An 18,660-nucleotide genomic window follows, 5' to 3' on the forward strand; every position below is an offset into this window, starting at 1 on the left:
TATAGAGCCATTAATGTAAAAATGCTTTCTAAGACAAACACTATACCAAGTATGTAAGAAGACATTAAGCCAGTTGTGGTCAAGGAAATTGGTTTTAAAGGAGTGTCTTAAAAAACTAAGTTTTATTTACTTTAGAATCATCCAGATTATAGTTGCATTGTGGAAAGTTGCATTTATAACAGTTAAAGATTTTGATTGGAGCATGATCTTCCAGTGTTTGACTTTGATTTATACCAGGCTGGTAAGGTAGCATATTCCTGTTCCATTTTCTCTGTGAACCATAAGATATAAACATGCAGGCAGCATGTTCTTCCTATTTCTACATTTCCTATCATTGTATTGTCTTATTAATTTTATTTTAAGTTTAAACACAGCAACTTGGGAGTAATAGATGAAAGGCTTGGTGCAAATAAATAAAAAGACAGCAGATTGTTGGAAGATGTCAAATTTATGGAGGGTAAAATGTAAAAATTCTTGATTGGTCAGGAATGCATAGGAATAGACAAGTTTGAAGGTAACAAAATCATGGCTATTGGAAAATAGTTAAAGAGACAGATGTAAACACACACATTGTAAGACTCTGGTCAATAAGAACGTCACCTGCTGCTAGTACAAATTGTGCATTGGAAGCTTTTAGCTAAGTTTCCCATGACAACATGTATGTTGAAAGTCAGTGCTCTCAGTGAATACACATCTGTTCATATATTTATGGAAATATCTGTTAATTAATGTTGTAGCATATTTTTAATCTAATTTACTTGATTTTCACCATCTGTCCTAAGTGAAACATGTTTTGTTAATTTTTTTTTTCTCATTTCAGATAGCCAGTTGCCCTAATAGGTTTAAAAACATAACACAATGATTGCTATAATTAATTTTAGACAACAGCTAAGTCCTCAGTCTTGCAATCACTTTTTTTGCCTTCTATTAAGTAAGCAACAAGTGAGAATTCCTGCTATATGTGGGAGTTGGAAGGCATTGAATGAGATAGGCACTCGAGCACATCTCTTAATAATAGGATTGCAAGCTATTTGGTAATTAATTAATGAGTCAATCCTGAGCTAATTAAGCAGTTTTCCAATATGCATTCCCAGCAAGCAAGGCAGTGCTGGGGACCTGCAATTGGATAGCAAATCCTTAAAATGCTTTTCTTTTCAATAAAATATTGGAAGCATACCTTTAAACTCTTGGACAAGGTAGCTGATTTTATTTGTACATGACATCAGGTTGGAAATTCAATAATGGGTGAGATTCAATGTTAATAACCATTTATCAACTAAACATTACTTTCTAACACCATTTCAACATTATCTGTGTAAATAATAAATTAACAATACAGAAAGTAATGCCTCTTTGTTTTCCATTTGTCCCATGAGAATATGATTCACAAAGAAAAATATATAAGCATCGAAACAGAACAGAAAACACTTAAGGATTTGACTAAATCATTCATCTTTGTCTCACAATTACTATAAAAGGCAATGCAAATACTGTAGCTCATGTGTCTTGGAAAACTTCATGACTACTTAATAGAATAATTCATGTCGTTCAACCTACAAAAGACTACGTGGGTTACATCATAAAATAGAGGGGAAGCTAACAGAATATTATAATTTATTCCAAGGAGAACTGAATACAAAAGTCAGGAGATAATGCTTCAGTTAAATAGGACACTGATGAGACCACATCTGGAGTATTGTGTACAGTGTTGGTTTCATTTAAGGAGGGATGTAATGCAGTTCAGAGAAGCTTCACCTATCTAAACTTGGAATGAGAAAAAGTTGGACAGGCTAGATTTGTATTCACTGGAGTTTAGAAGATTAAGAGGTGACTTAATCCTGACATGGTAGCTGGGGAAAGGATGCTTCCTTTTATGGGAGATTCTGTTTAAATATTGGGGCTCACTCATTTAAAATAGATGAGGCAGCTTTTTTTCTCTTCCTCAGTGCTTGGATATTTGGTGTTCTCTTTCTGAAAAAGGTGATTGCAGCAGAGTCCTTGAATGTATTTAAGACAAAGATGAATAGATTTTTGGTAAACAAAGAGCCTAAAAAGTTTATCAGGTATATGTGGATTTGAGGTTACAGTCATATTTTTTTAAAATGACGTAACAGGCTTGTTTGATCTTGTTTACATTAATAATGTTTGGACCCTATGTGGATAAGGAGATAGATTTTAAAAGGAAATCACAGCGTGGAGCTGGAGGAACACAGCAGGCCAGGCAGCATCAGAGGCATTTCGGGTCAGGACCCTTCTTCAGAAATGGGGAGGGGGAAGGGAGCTCTGAAATATATAGAGAGAGGAAGGGTGGGGCTGGGGGAGGTAGGTGGGATGGTGATAGATGAGCGTAGGTTGGGAGTGGTGGGGATGGGTGAGGCAGATAGGTGGGAGAGAAGATGGATAGGTTGTGTCACGTCAAGGAGGCGGGATGGAGGGGGGGACCCTTAAAAGAAAGAAAAGTGGAGAGACAGAGAATTGTAGAAAGGGTATTCAGAGCTTGGAGCCTAGGGAAATTAGTGGTAATATTAAATTTTAAATATGTGGAATATATAAATAAACATGATTTAGCATGAAAGTAAGGGAGGTCTGTTTAGTTTCATTTACGTGTCCCTTTAATACAGAAACTTGCAGATTCTAAAGTAAAATGCTATGGCTAGTAAACTCCTTTATTGCAATTGATCTTATTGGCAATTATCCTTTGAAACAAATAATCTTAGAATGAGATTAGTTTGAGCACTATGTGCAGAGAGATTCAATTGCACCTTTAGGGCTGTTTGTCTTCCCAGCTGAGCAGGGCAACAAGAATCTGTAACATTTCTCTCATGGTCAGATTCCTGTAAATTCTATGTAACAGAGTAAATTAATTCTTAAGGATATGTGACAATCAAGTTCATGATTTGTATCTTCAATTAGTGAATAAAACACATCTAATTGTGAGAAGGTTTTAGCCTGTATATTTTAGGCTTCAAACACAGAAGAGAGATAATTTTCAGTTTTGTTGAATAGTCCCAGGAAAAGATAGCTCCAGCAAAGTTGGAACATCTTCTGACTTATACCAGCATTGATACCTATAAAGAAGGTAAGTTTTGCCAAATATTTTGGGGGCTAAGGTGGCCAAGATGGGGTGTTGATGTGAAATATGGTTTAATCCTTGTTATAACCAGTTTATAGTGAAGTCTCCAAATTTGGTACAGTTCCAGACAGGATACTGAATTTGTTAAGCTCTAGTGTGAGGAAGGATATCCCTGTTTATTCACCCAGCCCCTCTAGTTGATTGCAAGAAAGGTTAATGTAAATATGGTCTCTTCCTTTGTGGACACCTTTCTTCAGACCAAATGAATTTATGCTTCGAAAGCAGCTAATTTAACAGGTTTTTTGAAATAACAAAAAAGTGTGATTTTGTCAGTTACTGAGCGCAAGAAGAAATAGTAACGCACCGTATATGAACAAAGATTAGGAATAACGAATATGCCCAAAGAAAAACACAGAAAAAATGTACTGATCAGCTTGTCATTTGTGAAGAGTAAACGACAGAATATTGCAGCCACTACATTGGATGGTACTGGTTGTGTTGTCGTTGGTATTTGAATAGTTGACTGAGATTTTTGGCTTTGCTGGTTGATTGAAATTCTTTTGCCCTGGCTCCTTTTGATGGTACCTGGCTGACAGTATTCAGAGTGTGAGAGTGTCTTTTTTCCTTTCGTTATCTATAGTGCAGGTAAGTTTAATGGTTGTTCTCAACCAGCTTCTGTGAAGCATCAGGGGTGGAAATGTTTGTGAATGTATTGCCAATCCAATGATCTGCTTTGTCTCCTATGGTGTCATTGCCCTGCAGTTGCAGCTACAGCATTTTTATGGTTAGTCCAGCTCAGTTTCTAGCCAATGCAAACTCCCAGCATGTTGATAGTGGGGGATTCAGTGATAGTGAAGCTATTGAATATAAAGAGGCAATGGCTAGATTGTATCTTGTTGGCAATGATGCTTGCCTGGCATTTTTGTGATACGAATGTGACTTGCCACCTCTCAGCTTAAAGCTGCGTATTCTCCAGGTCTTGCTGCATTTGTGCATGGACTATTTAGTGCCTGAGGAGTTGCAAATGGTGCTGAGCATTGTTTCAATCCAGAGATAGCCAGAGACTTTTTCATAGGGTGGAGGTAGCTATTACGAGGGGGCATAGTTTTAAACTGAGTGGAGGTAGATATAGGGGAGACGTCAGAGGTAGGTTCTTTACTCAGAGAGTGGTAGGGGCGTGGAATGCATTGCCGGAGAGGGTAGTGGAATCGGCCTCATTAGGGGCATTTAAGCGACTATTAGATAGGCACATGGATGCTAGTATAAGGTAGCGGTGGAGGTTAGATAGACCTTAGGATTAGGGTAAAATTATGGCACAACATTGTGGGTCGAAGAGCCTGTACTGTGCTGTACTGTTCTATGTTCTAATCATCGGTGAATGTCCCCACTTCTGACCTTATAATGGAAGGAAGGTTATTGATGAAGCAACTGAAGATGTTTGGGCCTGGTGCATCATCTGGGAAACTCCTGCAATGATGTGCTGCACCTGAGGTGACTGATTTCCAATAACCACAAGCAGTTCTGAGGAAGGGTCACCGGACCCGAAACGTTAACTCTGTTTTCTCCTCCACAGATGCTGCCAGACCTGCTGAGCTTTTCCAGCAACTTTGTTTTTGTTCACAAGCATCCTCTATTGTGCATGATATGACTCTAACCAGCAGCAAGTTTCTCCCTGATTCCCATTGGTTCTAGTTTTGCCAGAGCGTTTAGTGCCAATTCAATCAAATATAGCCTTGATTTCACTGGGACTTACTGTCCGTTCACCTCAGGAATTCAACTCTTTAGTCGATGCTTAAACAAAAGCTGAAATGAGGTCAGGAGCTGAGTGGCCCTGAGAACCTTAACTGGGCATCAGTGAGCAGGTTATCGCAAAGCAGCTGATGCTTGATAACACTTTTGATGACACCTTCCATCACTTTACTGATGATTGAGAATAGGCTGATGGGGCAGTGATTGGCCGGGTTGGATTTGTCCTGCTTTTTTGTGTACAGGACATATCTGGGCAACTTTCCACATTGCTGGGTAGATGCCAGTGTGATAATAGCTTGGCCAGGGGAGCAGCAAGTTTTGGGGCACAAGTCTTCAGTACTATTGCCAGATTGTTTTCTTTTTCGGGCATTCATTGGCTCCAGCCATTTCTTGACGTCCTGTGGAGTGAATTGAATTGGCTGAAGATGCCCATCTGTAATGATGGGAACCTCAGCAGGAGCTGAGGCAAATTATCCATTGAGCACTACTAGCTGAAGATTGCTACAAATACTTCAGCCTTGTCTTTTGCCTAGATATGCTGGGCTCCTCCATTGTTGAGAATGGAGATATTTGTTGAACCTCGAACTTCATAAAATTGTTTAATTGTCTACGACTATTTTGCTGAATTTCTTCTGCCAGTGGGATAGGAAATACCCATCCAGAAATGGTGATTGTGTTGTCTGGGACACTGTGTGTAAAGTATGATTTTGCTGTTGCTTGGCTAATCTGTGAGACTGCTGTCCCAGTTCTGGTATCTTCAGTGAATATTTCACCAAAATTGAACAAGTGCCATCTGACTTCATCCATAATATTCATGGATATCTTGAAGCCAAGCAGAGTAGCACAAGCTGTTACAGGAGAGTTGGGCAACAGATTGTGCATCTTTCACCAAAAGCGCATCCTCCAAAATTTCTAGTACATAATTCAAGAACCTAAGCATCCTGTCTTTTTGAACATTCTGCAATGTGCAGCTGTGTACTAGCCAGAGCACCTACATTTCGGAGTAAGAAGCAGGAAGGGGCCTCTTCCATGAAAATAGCATTTAATCAACACCCAAATGCTAAAGCTAAAGGGTCTGAAACTAAATTTTAAAATATATTAGCTGTGTTAACAGCCTCTTAATGCCTCTTCCACACTTTGGCCAAATTCATCTATGAGTTCAAATAGACGACTTGTTAGGTGAAGATTCTTGTAATTTAAATGCTTAAAGGTTTATACAATTAAAGGTTTATTTCATATAAAGAAAGTAGAGAATAGGAATAAATAGTTCACTTTCATGTAGGCAGACTGTGTACTTTAAGGATCATAACTTAGGCGCAAGTAATAATCAATGCCAGTGTCTTTGCTAAGGAGACTAAGACTAATATTACTGAGGTTGCTGACAATATCATATTACATAGGCTAAATGAATTGGCAAAAACATGACAGATGGAGTATTATGTGGAATAATGTGAAGTTGTCCACTTTGGTAAGAAAAATATAAAAGTAAAATAATTGGCTGCATATCATGTGATAGGAACCATGACGCCGTGATTAAAGGGTTCACTCAGTCATGGGAGAGACTTTGCATCACTTTCCTGCAGCAGCATAACTTTCCTGATTTAAGTCAAAACCTGGAAGGAGCTGGTGAATGGTTCCTGCCTCTGGGATGTCTATTAGGCTCATTAATAAACCAATTGACAATCATTATGCTGAGCCTCATTGTATTCAGCAGTGGTTCAAGGGTGAAGAAAGAGCTGTGTCACTTTCCTATACTTCCCAAATGCTGCCATGTAAAACTCTGTCAGGTGTGCCAACAGCCTCACGGGTATTGGAGGTGGGGGAGAGTTACTCTTCCTGAGAACTATGTACCTGATCATGGTAAGCAGTCACACAATGGGAGACCACTGGAAGCCATCACAGTGACCTTGCTTCTAACCCAACATACGTTACACCAGAGATAGTAGGAACTGCAGATGCTGGAGAATCTGAGATAACAAGGTGTAGAGCTGGATAAACACAGCAGGCTCAGCAGCATCATAGAAGCAGGAAGGCTGATGTTTTGGGCCTAGACCCTTCTTCAGAAATGGGGGAGGGGAAGGGGGTTCTGAAATAAATAGGGAGAGAGGGGGAAGCAGATAGAAGATGGATAATTGCAGTGGGAGAGAGATCCCCTGAGGTTTGTCTGGAGGGAGGAGGGTAACTTCTTCAGGCTAGGCATCCTTAGAAGAGGCTTCGCAGTGGGGTTAAAAACGTTACACCATATTTCCTCTTTGGTAACACGTACACTGCAGTCCCCATCCCAACCTCATTTACCATTGGTCAGGGATATTTTGGTAATCCTAGCCCCCTGGATGCATTACTGGAAGTTGACCTTGCTCCCTCTGGCACTGACGTTAGTGACAATCAGACACGCTCCTACCAGGCAAGAGTAAGGATCTGCTGGTCTCTGACTGGTCTGTAGGACCTCTACAATGTTTCTGAGTCCTAGGGAAGGCCCAACAATCTCCACTTAAGTACCTGAAGGGTATTTAATATTTTGGGCACCCCCCCATAGAATTTATTTTGTTTTTGTGTTTTTATGCCCATATCCACGGGGACTGTGTTGAAGACAGACTGGTCCAAGAGAAAACAAGGTCACTTATTTATTATATGCTAGGACTAAATACAATTATACATGGTTTTCAGAGATTTACCTGGCTCTAATCTTACCGAGGCATTATTGAAAGACCACACCATGACCACCACATGCTCACTGGTCTATTCCACTTTCTTCTCTGCATGTGTTTCACTCTTCATTCTCATAAGTCCACCCACATTGTGCTATGTGTACCCAATGAAGACCTGCTCCTTGATATTATCATAATGTTGCTCCAGGGTACCAAAACCCTCTCAAACTAGAACTGACAGGGATTCCCTGCTGGTTCCCCAACTAGTAGCCAAGATTCCCATTGTATTGACTAATTGTAGCCCATCTTTGAAATGGAAAGAGTTTGCGAAATGAAGCCATCGGTGAGATTTTAGTGCCTTGTACATATGTTAACATGCAGGGACAGCAGATAAGAAAGCTATAATATTCTTAGGGTTACCACTGCCCTAAAACAGAACTGGACTAGCCATGCAAATACTATGGTGACAGGAACAGATCAGAGGCTCGGAATCTTGCTGCAAATAACTCACCTTAATTTGCTAAAGGCTGTCCACTGTCAACAAGGCACAAGTCAGGACCACAATGGAATGTACCCCACATGGTGGGTTGACTGCAGCTTCAACAACACACAAGAAGTTTGACACCATCCAGGACAAAGCAGTCTACTTGATTGGCACCATGTCCACCAACATCCATTCCCTCCACCACTGATGCACAGTAGCAGCACTGTGTACCATCTACAAGATGCACTACAGAATTTCACCAAGACTCCTTCCAAATCCACGACTACTTTCATGTAGAAGTACAAGACCAGAAGGTACATGCAAACATCATCACCTGTAAATTCTCCTCCAAGTCACTCACCATTTGAACTGGAAATGTATTGCCATTATTTCAGTGTAGCTGGGTCAAACTTCTGGAACTCCCTCCCTAATGGCATTGAGGTTCACCTGCAGCAAATGCATTGCAGCAGTTCAAGAAGGTTGCTCAACATGACCTTCTCAGAGGCAACTAGGGATGGACAATCAATAGAATCAACAATATCCATTCCACTGAATGAATACAAAACTGTGATATTCCAATCCATTAGAATTAAGACTATGAATAAAGAAGTCTGACTAATTCTGCAGAGCTTTAATGAGACCATACCCAAAGTGCTGGTCTTGTTCACAGGAAGAATATACTTACCTTAGAGGGGCGCAAAGATTCAGCAAAATAATTATTGGGAGGAGGGCATTTTCTGATTGGTAAATCTTGCCCAAACCATATCTATAACTCCCTAGAATTTAGATGAATGAGAAGTGATTGGATTGATGCATATAGAGGGGGCACAATATATTGAGAGTGTTTCCTGCCTCTTACCCAACTGTCCCCAGCCTATTAGAAATTTTCTGGGGTGGTTGTTTGCAGTGCAACCATTGGGGTGACAGCCCACTCTTGGGCCCACTGGGTCATAAAGAGTCATAAAGGTCTACAGCATGGAAACAGGCCCTTTGGCCCAACCTGTCCATGTCACCCAGTTTTCACAATTAAACTAGTCCCATTTGCCTGCATTTGATTCATATCCCTCCATGGTTATCCATTTACTGCAGTAAAAACCACCTTAAACCTGAAGAAAGCCAATTTATTTCCCTCAACAGATGCTGTGAGCTGTGGCTTTTAATCAATATTTCAGAGACTTTAGAAGGTAAACCAGACAATCTTTTCTTCCTGCAAGCAAATTAAGTTTCTTGGAGCAGGAAGGTTGAGGAACAGCAAGCCCTGACAAGTAAAAAAGGACCATCTCAGTGAATACCATAGACAGGACTATTGGACTGCCTTCTCAGCTTTCCCCTCTGCCTGTGACACCCTTGCTTTTTCTGTATCTATCTGTATTTGTGCTGAGGTGGAGTTCTAACCACTAGAGTTATATGTTGACAGTTTATTTTTTTTTACCTGCAGCTATAATCAATTTAGTTGTAACAGATGATTATTCTTGTTAAGTAGAGATACCTGGCCATGCTTTCTGTCAACCTGGATCTAAAAGAAAACAAGTAATTTGGAGAATTGTGTACTTTTATAAAATCGTTAACTTTTGAGATGACTTTGGAAATAGCACAACCTGATTTCCAGCACACTACTCAAGTGATATGTAACAAAGTTTGGGCTGTTTTTGAGATTGATTTGAAACAAAGGAATTGAGAATTTGTGTGTGGCATTAGTAAACAGGGTCCTTAAGGGGTAAATTAATGGATGGGCACCCAAAAGCCTCATTCTGCTAGCATGGATATTCCTGTGGCAGGGTGAGGCCCATGCCATGCAGGAAGCCTTTAGCTGCATAGGCTGGTATCACACATAGGAAAGAAGTACTTTTGCAGGCTTTATGAGCCCTTTGGAAATACTCCTATTTAGTGACACCCCCAAACCCCAAATCCCTACCCCACCCCACCGCACCTACTCCCAATCCCCGTCCCACTTCCATGCTGCAACAGGTTGGCAGACACCAGTGAAATTGCCCAACTGTGAACTCACTCTGGGATCCTATGGGGCTGATTGTAATCCCACCAGTGGTCACCACTCACAGTGGCACTGCAGAGCTGCTAGTCATCTGTTTACCTGGCAGGTCCTGAAGGCTGTACTACCTACTGAGACAGGGGGAGAAATTTTGCCTTAACTTGCTTTACGGTAGATGTCAGGATTGAGAGCTGGCTCCCCATTGACTTTTAGCCAAGTGGTGGGGAATATGGTATCCTGCAAAATTCTTAAAGGGCTTGACAGAGTAGATGCTGGAAGGACTTCCCTAGCTGGGAGTCCTCAACTACGGGGGTGGGGGGAGGTGGGGGGTAGGAATCACCATCCCAGAATAGGGGAGCAGCTATTTTAGAGTGAGATGAAACTCCTAATTCAGAAGTTTATGAACCATTGTAATTCGCTATCCCCAGAAGGCGGTGAATCCATAGTCAATAAGTGTATTTAATACAGGGATAAATGGACTTTTGGATGCTAAGGGAATTCGGAAATATGGGGATAGTGCAGGAAGATGTAGCTGAAGTAGAAGATTAATCCTGATCTTACTGAACATTGGAACAGGCTTGAAAAGCTAATATGCCAGTCTCTGCTTTCGTGTCTTCTGTCTGTATAACCATAATATTGTATTAATATTACAATAAATAATTCTGAGAATCTTTTATGAAACATACTTTGCAATTACATAATGTACAAATTGTATCATTGATTTCACAATGTTAAAAATAAAGCCCGTTATTATTAAATAACTAAAACTAAACATAGAAACAATCATAAAGCTCACAGGTCAGGAAACTGAACTAAAATACTAGAAATATTCAGCGATCTAGCAACTTCTGTAGATGGAGAAACAAAGTTTACATTTCAGGCTGAGGGGTCATCAATTGAAACTTTAACTGTTTCTCTCTGAACATATGCTACCAGTGCTGCAACACTTTCTTTTTATTTCAGATTTCCAGCATCCACAGATCTGAGGAAGGGTCACTGGACCTGAAACATTAACTCTGATTTCTCTCCATGGATGCTGCCAGACCTGCTGAGCTTTTCAAGCCACTTCTATTTCTGTTTTTGATTTCCAGCATCTGCAGTTCTTTTGTTTTTTTTGCCACAGTACTTTGTTTCTGCAAACCAGAAAGCTGGCTTACGCAGAACAGTTGTTACTTTGGCAAAGACTCAAACACAGAGGACAATCTAATCCTAAACCATAAAGATTGTCAGCTGATCACATTTGCCTAGCAAATACATTTCTTGTCACGTCCCTATTCCAAACAATACAGCAGTTTCTAAACAGTGTTTTGTGTTCATTGCTTCTCCTAAACTTTATGTTGATGCCAAAGGCAGTATTATAGGAGATAGAAATACTAGCGTAAAGCTTCTGCAAGCAATAAATTGTGCATTCTGTGAAATGTTTACTTGAGGGGCTGTTGGGTATAAAACATGAATATGTATTGCACACTTACTACTACTAACCACTCTTCAGAGGCTATTAAACGTGAGTCATTTTCACCCACAGACTACGGCCACACTGCTCTTATGTGAGCTGTATCATCTAATCCACCTAATACATCTCTATACTCAGTAAGTCAATGATGTAGACACTCCTGAATACATTTAGTGGAGTAATGAATGCTCTTGCAAATTTCTGTACATATGAAAAGAAAAATACATTGCAAACAACGAACTTCTGAAATATTTGAAAGTGTTCTCGAAACACACAACACTTCAGTTGGTATCAGGAAGGGGAATAAAATGGTTTCATGTCAAGAGCTCTCCATTAGACTATTTGTTTTCTACTTTCAGATGTTGACACCATTGCTGGGGTAGTTTCTCAAGAACACGCTAACGGGCAGCTAAGCATAGAAGATAATTTTGAAAGAAATGGGTTCCACCAATTATTTAACATCTAATTCAATCAAGAGTATAATTGGAAAATCCAATCACACTGTCTTCTTCTCAGCAGTGAGGTTAAAATTATCCTCAGAGAAACTTAGAACACATTGTGTCTTTGCCACCTCTTTTAACAAGCTAACCACTTTAGTCCCACACTCTAGCTTTTCACCAGACCACACAAAGCAGCCGTTTACAAGAACATTACCAATTGCCTTTTGCAAATTTCTTTGGAATTCCTTCATTCCATTTTTCAAGGCTGAATCTTGCCAACCTTCTGTGTGAAGAATAAAATCCTCCCCATTTCCTTTCTAATTCTGGTCCCAATTACTTTAAATCTATTACCTCTACTTACTGACCCACTGGCTAGAGAAAACAATTTCTCCTTATTTGCTCAACTGAAATTCCTCATGTTACTGAAAACCTCTGTTAGGCCATCCATCACCTTCTCTGCTTTAAAGCAAGGAATGCCAGCTTCTGCAATCTAACCAGGAAACTGAAATCTTCCACCTCTGGTATCATCCTGGTATATGTCCTCTGTATTTCCAACCCTTGCGCAATAAAGATGGGTTTTGTTCATTGTTAAGTGATGCATTCCATGAATAGATACTTAGTTCATGTTTGCTAGTTACAGAGAAACAATGACCCATAGACTGGTTGGATGCACTAGATTTTAACACTTAGTATGTGCCACTGCCTATTGTTATCAGAGGTCAGTTAGCTCAGTTGACACAATGGCTGGTTTGCAATGCCGAGTAACTCCAACAGCTCGGGTTCAATTCCGTACTGGCTGAGATCACCATGAATATTTCGCCTTCTCAAAAAGAGAAGCCTTTCCCTTCACCTGAGTTGTGGTGACCTCAAATTAAACTCATTTCTAGTAGTCTTTCACTCTGTAATGAGTGTGGAACTATGGTGACTTTTGCTTACTATTATCTTTAAGTGAGAATTACATTAAAATTGAGAGTTGAGAAAACCACGAAGGAGAAAAAAAGAGGGGCAACATGTGTAACGTTCAAACACTTAAACAATGCTTTCAAATATTTTGTTGTTTGCAATACATTTTTCTTTTCATATGTACAGAGATTTGCAAGAGCATTCATTAGTCCATTAAATGTATTCGGGAATGTTTGCATCATTTAAATAACAAAGTACACATTCTGGTCAGAAAAATTAGCACATGCTGAATGCTCAAAAATAAGAACAGGCTTTATATACAATCCATCACCACTTGACTTTTCTTCAGAAGTTGACCAAGATTAGATCAATTTGAAAAGAGTGCAATTCAGAAAAACACATATGGAAATTAAAATTTTAACTTTGTAAGAGCTTCCTGCATGAATACCAAGTGCAGAACTTAGGGCTAGGACACCGATCTAAAAGAATACTCGAGTCACGGATCCAGCAGAAGAGTGGTGGGAAGTTAGAATGTTTAAAATCAGGAACTAGATTCCAAACTGCACCCGATGTGCCATCTTGTCATTTTACTTGGTTGGTTGTGAGAGGTGAACTAACTTGTTCTCAAGGGACAAATAATTTATTTAAATAAAGTAATGAAGCTTATGATAGTTTCAGGTTTAACTGATGTATTTCAGATTTCCCCAAGGTTGAGAAAAATGGCAGCTGAAATGAGACGCAAACACTTGGATTGGGGTGCCTTTGAAATGCCATTTGAACACTGCTTATGGGTCAGGAAGTGTATAAGTGCTGAAAGGTCGACATGTTTTTAAATGTTTTACCAGGGATTTCTGTTTCTCTCTCTTTTGTGATCCTTCCATTTTTCTCAAACTCTTTCATTTTGGCTTAGCTGCAATTTACCCTAACAAATACCCTTGTCTTACTTAAAAGCATCCAACATAATTTATGTTTCAATGAATAATTATGTAAATTAAACTATACTGGAAAAATTAACTTGACCTTTCAGAAAAGATTTGCATAAGCTCCTTTTCTACAGATGAGAACTTGCCCCAGTGAATTGAAACCTGCCAATTAGCTGTAATAGTTTATTTCATTTTGCTTACCAAATTATCTGCACGATTATCCAATACAAACTCTGAGAACTGCAAGATGCTTAGCTGTGTCAGAAAGCGGGTCAACCTCTGTTACATGCAGACCACAGAGATCGGAAAGGATTCTACAATGCTCTGAAATCTGTGAACCCCAGTGTACTGGATCAGTACCAATCCTCAGTGCTGACAGGTCAACACTGCTCAGAGAAAGACCCCAAGTCAGTGAAAGAGCATTTTGAGTACATCCTCAATCAATCTTCATTCAATTAAATAAAGAAACAACTGCACAGGTTATCATGAACTGCTCTCTTCGTGGCCTTTCCAAGGTGTTAGAAATGGTAAAAACTTTCAAATGTCTTGTCTAGCACAAAGCTCCACAAGCTGATTCTACCCCATCTAAGATCTACAAGGCTGGAGGTCAATGTCTGGACAGGAAACTCTCTGAATTTTTTCAGTCTATGTGAGAACAAGGAACCATCCTGTTAGAATGTAAAGATGCCCCTTTCTCATTCTCAGGTGGAAAGGGGTTCACCGAGCAACATTCATTCAGGAATCCCATTACTCTCCACATTGGTAAAATCTTTAGTAGGATCCTTCTGAACCACTTAGTTCATTTCGTCTTTCAGGATCTGCTGCCAAAGAGTCAATGCAGTTTCAGAATAAAACAGGCGGAGGAACCACTGATATGGATTTTGCCATTAGACAACTCCAGATGAAACACAAAGAAGAGAACATGGATCTCTACACCATGTTTATTGAACTGAACAAGGCATTTCACATGGTCAGCCATGTGAGCCGTTGAAAGGTAATGGAGAAATTCAGCTGTCTTCAGAGATTGATCAAAATGGTATGATAGTCCCATGATGGAGTCCCAGCTGATAGTGAATTTTCTTGACCCATTTCCAGCCACTAATAGAAATTAGTAGGACTTCAGGCCAGCACCAACCCTCAATAGCATGCTCTTCTCCCTATGCTGTCTGATGCCTTCAATTACAGTGATTGTGGCATCAAAATCAGATATTGCAGAGATGAGATGCTACTCAGTTTTAGGTAACTCCGGGTAAAGAATTGAATTGAACTGAATTGAATTAGCTTTATTGTCACATGTACTCAAATGCCACTTACAGCACCATCTGAAGTACGGAGTAACTAGGTACAATTCTTAGTTACAGAATAGAGAAATGAAGAAACAAAAAGTAACATGACAGTTATACACAGTATGACCACAGGTCAGAAAAAAACATGAAGCAAAGTTAAAAAGACAAACATCACAGTCTCTCTCCAACAGAAGACAACACAGGAAGACTGGACCAAGGTTTTTAAGTACATGTTGCAATTTCCTATTTGTTGATGACAGTGCTTGGGGAGGTGATGGCCTAGTGGTGTGATTGCTAGATTATTAATCCAGAAACTCAGGTAAATGTTCCAGGGATCCGGGTTTGAATCCTGCCTTGGTAGATGTTAGAATTTTAATTCAATATTTAAAAATCTGGAATTAAGAATCTACGGCTGACCATGAAACCATTGTTGATTGTTGGAAAAACTCATCTGGCTCACTAATGTCTTTCAGAGAAGGAAATCAGCCATCCTTACCTGATCTGGCCAACGTATGACTCCAGAGCCACAGCAACGTGCAGTTGACTCTTAACTGCTCCCTGATACTCAGTTGTACCAATTGCTACAAACTTTCATGTGCACTTAGCAGTTCAAGAAAACTGTTCAACACCATCTTCTCTACGACAACTAAGAATAGGAAATAAAAACTGGCCAGCCAGTAGCACCCATGTCCCATGACTGAATAAAACAGAATACCTGCTGCTACCTCGGAGCTGGATGTGCAATGAAGCATAGACTTGTTCTGTAATACAGACAACTACCACAGCCTTACCGTTAGCATGAAGAGAATTGGGGCAATGTATCAACTGCTCCAGGAAAGCGCTATCTTGAGCCTAAGGTCTCAATCCATGACTAGAACCTGTAAACAGTGGATAAGGCAATTATCACAGCAGCACACTTTTTTGAGCTGCCTGTATGAACAACGAGACACCTTTAAGAATTGCCAAAGTGAGTATGGCCTTCAACAGACTTTGAAAATCAAGCTGGGAGAGAAGAGGTGTAAGCCTGCTATCTCGCTGAAAGTCTATAGAGCAATAAATTCTTCCCACTCTGCCCCAAAAGTGTGAAATTTGGACTGTGTAGCAGCATCATGCCATGAAGCACAAATGCTTCAGCTTCCTTTAGAAACTTCTAAAGATCAGATGACAGCACAAAATACCAACCAGTGAGATGCTCACCCAACCTGGCATTCTTGGCATCCACACCATATTGAGGCAGCCTCAACTGAGTTGGGCTGGTCATGTGGTCAGAATGCCAGACACTCACTTATTAAAATGAATCTTCCACAAAGAGCTTGACTCATTTACACAGACAGTACTCAAAAGAAAAAAACTACATGGCATTCAGAAAGCTTCAGTTAGGAGTTTTGATATTGACTCTGGGACTATGAGAAGCTCACGCAGCATGACTTTGACCTGACACAACCAAATTTAAAAAATGCAGGGTCCTTCAAAATGCACATTAGAGGCAGAGAGAAAACACAAGAGAGGAAGCCCTGAGCCAGCAACTCCTCTACAACTAAAATATTTGCATTATCTTTTCCTATTTTGCAGCATAGCCTTCCGGCCACAGATCAGCCACTCACATATCCACTGGAACTCTATGAAACATTCCAGATGATAAACACGGTCATCTTCATGTCAAATCCATCGACAAAAATTAACTAAATTATGGGAAAAGAACAACTATGTAAGCACAGAGGTTAGTTACAACATTTGAGCTTAATTTGGAGGTCATGAACCATTATTGTTTGCCTTATTTCGACGAGCAGGCTTCATTTAATGTTAATTGAAATACTATCATTTATTTGCTTTGTAATCTATTAATTAACAAGTTAGAACCTAAAATGAGATTTGATGTGATATTCTGCAGCTTCTCACATATCAGGTGGAGAATACTACAGAGACATGGATTCAGTATTGAAGAAATATGAGAAAAGTTTCCTGTTCATTTCATTATTAGTACATAGCCAGAAATTAGAGCCAGTAAGGATACTCTTGAAGTAACAAGTTGGTGAAGTATTCTAAAATGGCGAATCATAATTATCCATACACTGGGTTATTCGGAAAGAAGCACTTTGTTTTTTGTGATTTTATTTCACCATCTGTTACTTAAGTTGTCTCTGAACATTTATTGTTTCCTCCCGAATTGCCCCTATTCTTTGAATCTCTCAAAGTACCTAAACTGGAGTCATTTAAAGCAGTGAGGGGATTGTTTGTACATTACCAAGGAAGTAAGGATCAAAATTGATCTCCTTTTTGTTTTCAACCACTTAAAGCAATTGTCACTTTGTAGCTATGGTGGAATCTGTAGCTGCAGGATATGTTTGACAGTTCTTAAAAAGATTTTACTCTTCCAATAAACTGAAAGTATTCTAAATTACTTTTAACAAGAGTCATTGAATATTTTAAAGATAACATAATTAAAACTTACCGTTCTGAAGTTTGACATAAACACTCATTTCTTGGAACTAAAACCATGACTTAGTCTCATGCAGTTTTGAAAGAAGTGCAGCAACAATAAATTTACATGGGGTGGTCAAACAGGTCTGTGCTGTTCTTGTGGTGAAATGAGGCAGGTAAAGTTGTAAAATATCACCCACGGCACTGCATGCCAAAAATTTCACAACTGCTTCAGAGCTTGCAAGGAATTCATTGGACTTCTTCCTGTTTTTACCTTGCTTGCACAAGTCCACAAATCCTATTGGATAGCTCTTCTAGCTCAGCCTACTTACTTTATTTAAATTCAGGGAAATCAAACTTGTTCTGAAGGGGAGTGCACTGAGAACTGTTTATTAAACATTTCTAAGGTTGATTGCGACACTCAGCATGTTATATCATCTGAAGTGTGCTAACTGGAGTCAGTAAGCTTGACTTACCTTATTACAAGTTCTTCTAACTTTTATTCATTCATGGGATATGGCCATCACTAATCCACACCAATTATTGTTACCCATCCCCAATTGCCCAGAGGGCAGTTAAGTGTTGACCACATTGCTGTGGGTCTGGAGTCATGTGTAGACCAGACCAGGTAAGGACAGCTCCCAAAAGGATATTAGTGAAGCAGATGTGTTTTTCCTGACTATCAACACTGGTTTCATGGTTATCATTAGACACTTAATTCCAGATATTAACAGAATTCAAATTCCACCATCTGCCATGGCAGAATTCAAACCCAGGTCCCCAGAAATTTACTTGGAGTCTCTGAATGAATAGACTAGTGATAATACCACTTAGCCCATTACCTCCCTAAATGGTTTAATTGCTTCAAAACATGCATTCTAAAAATGCTCAGTCAAGTCGGTATCATGCTTACAGCAGTGATAACTTTAGGTGCCCTCAATGCAACACCTCCAAGTCAGAATCTCACAGAGTAACCTCCTACCAATAGCTCAAAGGACTGACTGACCAAAGGATGATAGAACCATTTAGGAGGTTAGTAAACCCATCAGTCTTTCATCGACATGCAACTGACAGACTGGGAAAGGGACCTCAGGAAAAAAGTGGGAATCCACCCCAGAATGGCTCAATCCTGGTTATTTTCCCAGAAGTGGAACCATATGCATAACAGCAGCCCAAAACAAGGAGGTAAATTGCCAATTTGCACACTTAATGGGATCACTGACATTTTGCTAATGGTACATGACCACATTAGAGGTTGCCAGCTTCAGGGAGCCAACTGGCGACATGGTG

General features: G+C 39.8%; 1 long non-coding RNA gene across 1 annotated transcript in view; it reads right to left on the reverse strand.

Annotated features, from left to right (window-relative positions):
- LOC125482888 overlaps positions 1–17,543 on the reverse strand; it is a 37,888-nt gene extending 20,345 nt beyond the window's left edge. Inside the window, exon 1 of the long non-coding RNA XR_007261865.1 lies at positions 17,402–17,543. This is a non-coding gene — a long non-coding RNA (uncharacterized LOC125482888). The remainder of the gene's footprint in view (positions 1–17,401) is intronic.
- Between the last annotated feature and the right edge of the window lie 1,117 nt (positions 17,544–18,660).

This window comes from Rhincodon typus, chromosome 4 (assembly GCF_021869965.1).
Source record: "Rhincodon typus isolate 14 chromosome 4, sRhiTyp1.1, whole genome shotgun sequence".
NCBI lineage: Eukaryota > Metazoa > Chordata > Chondrichthyes > Orectolobiformes > Rhincodontidae > Rhincodon > Rhincodon typus.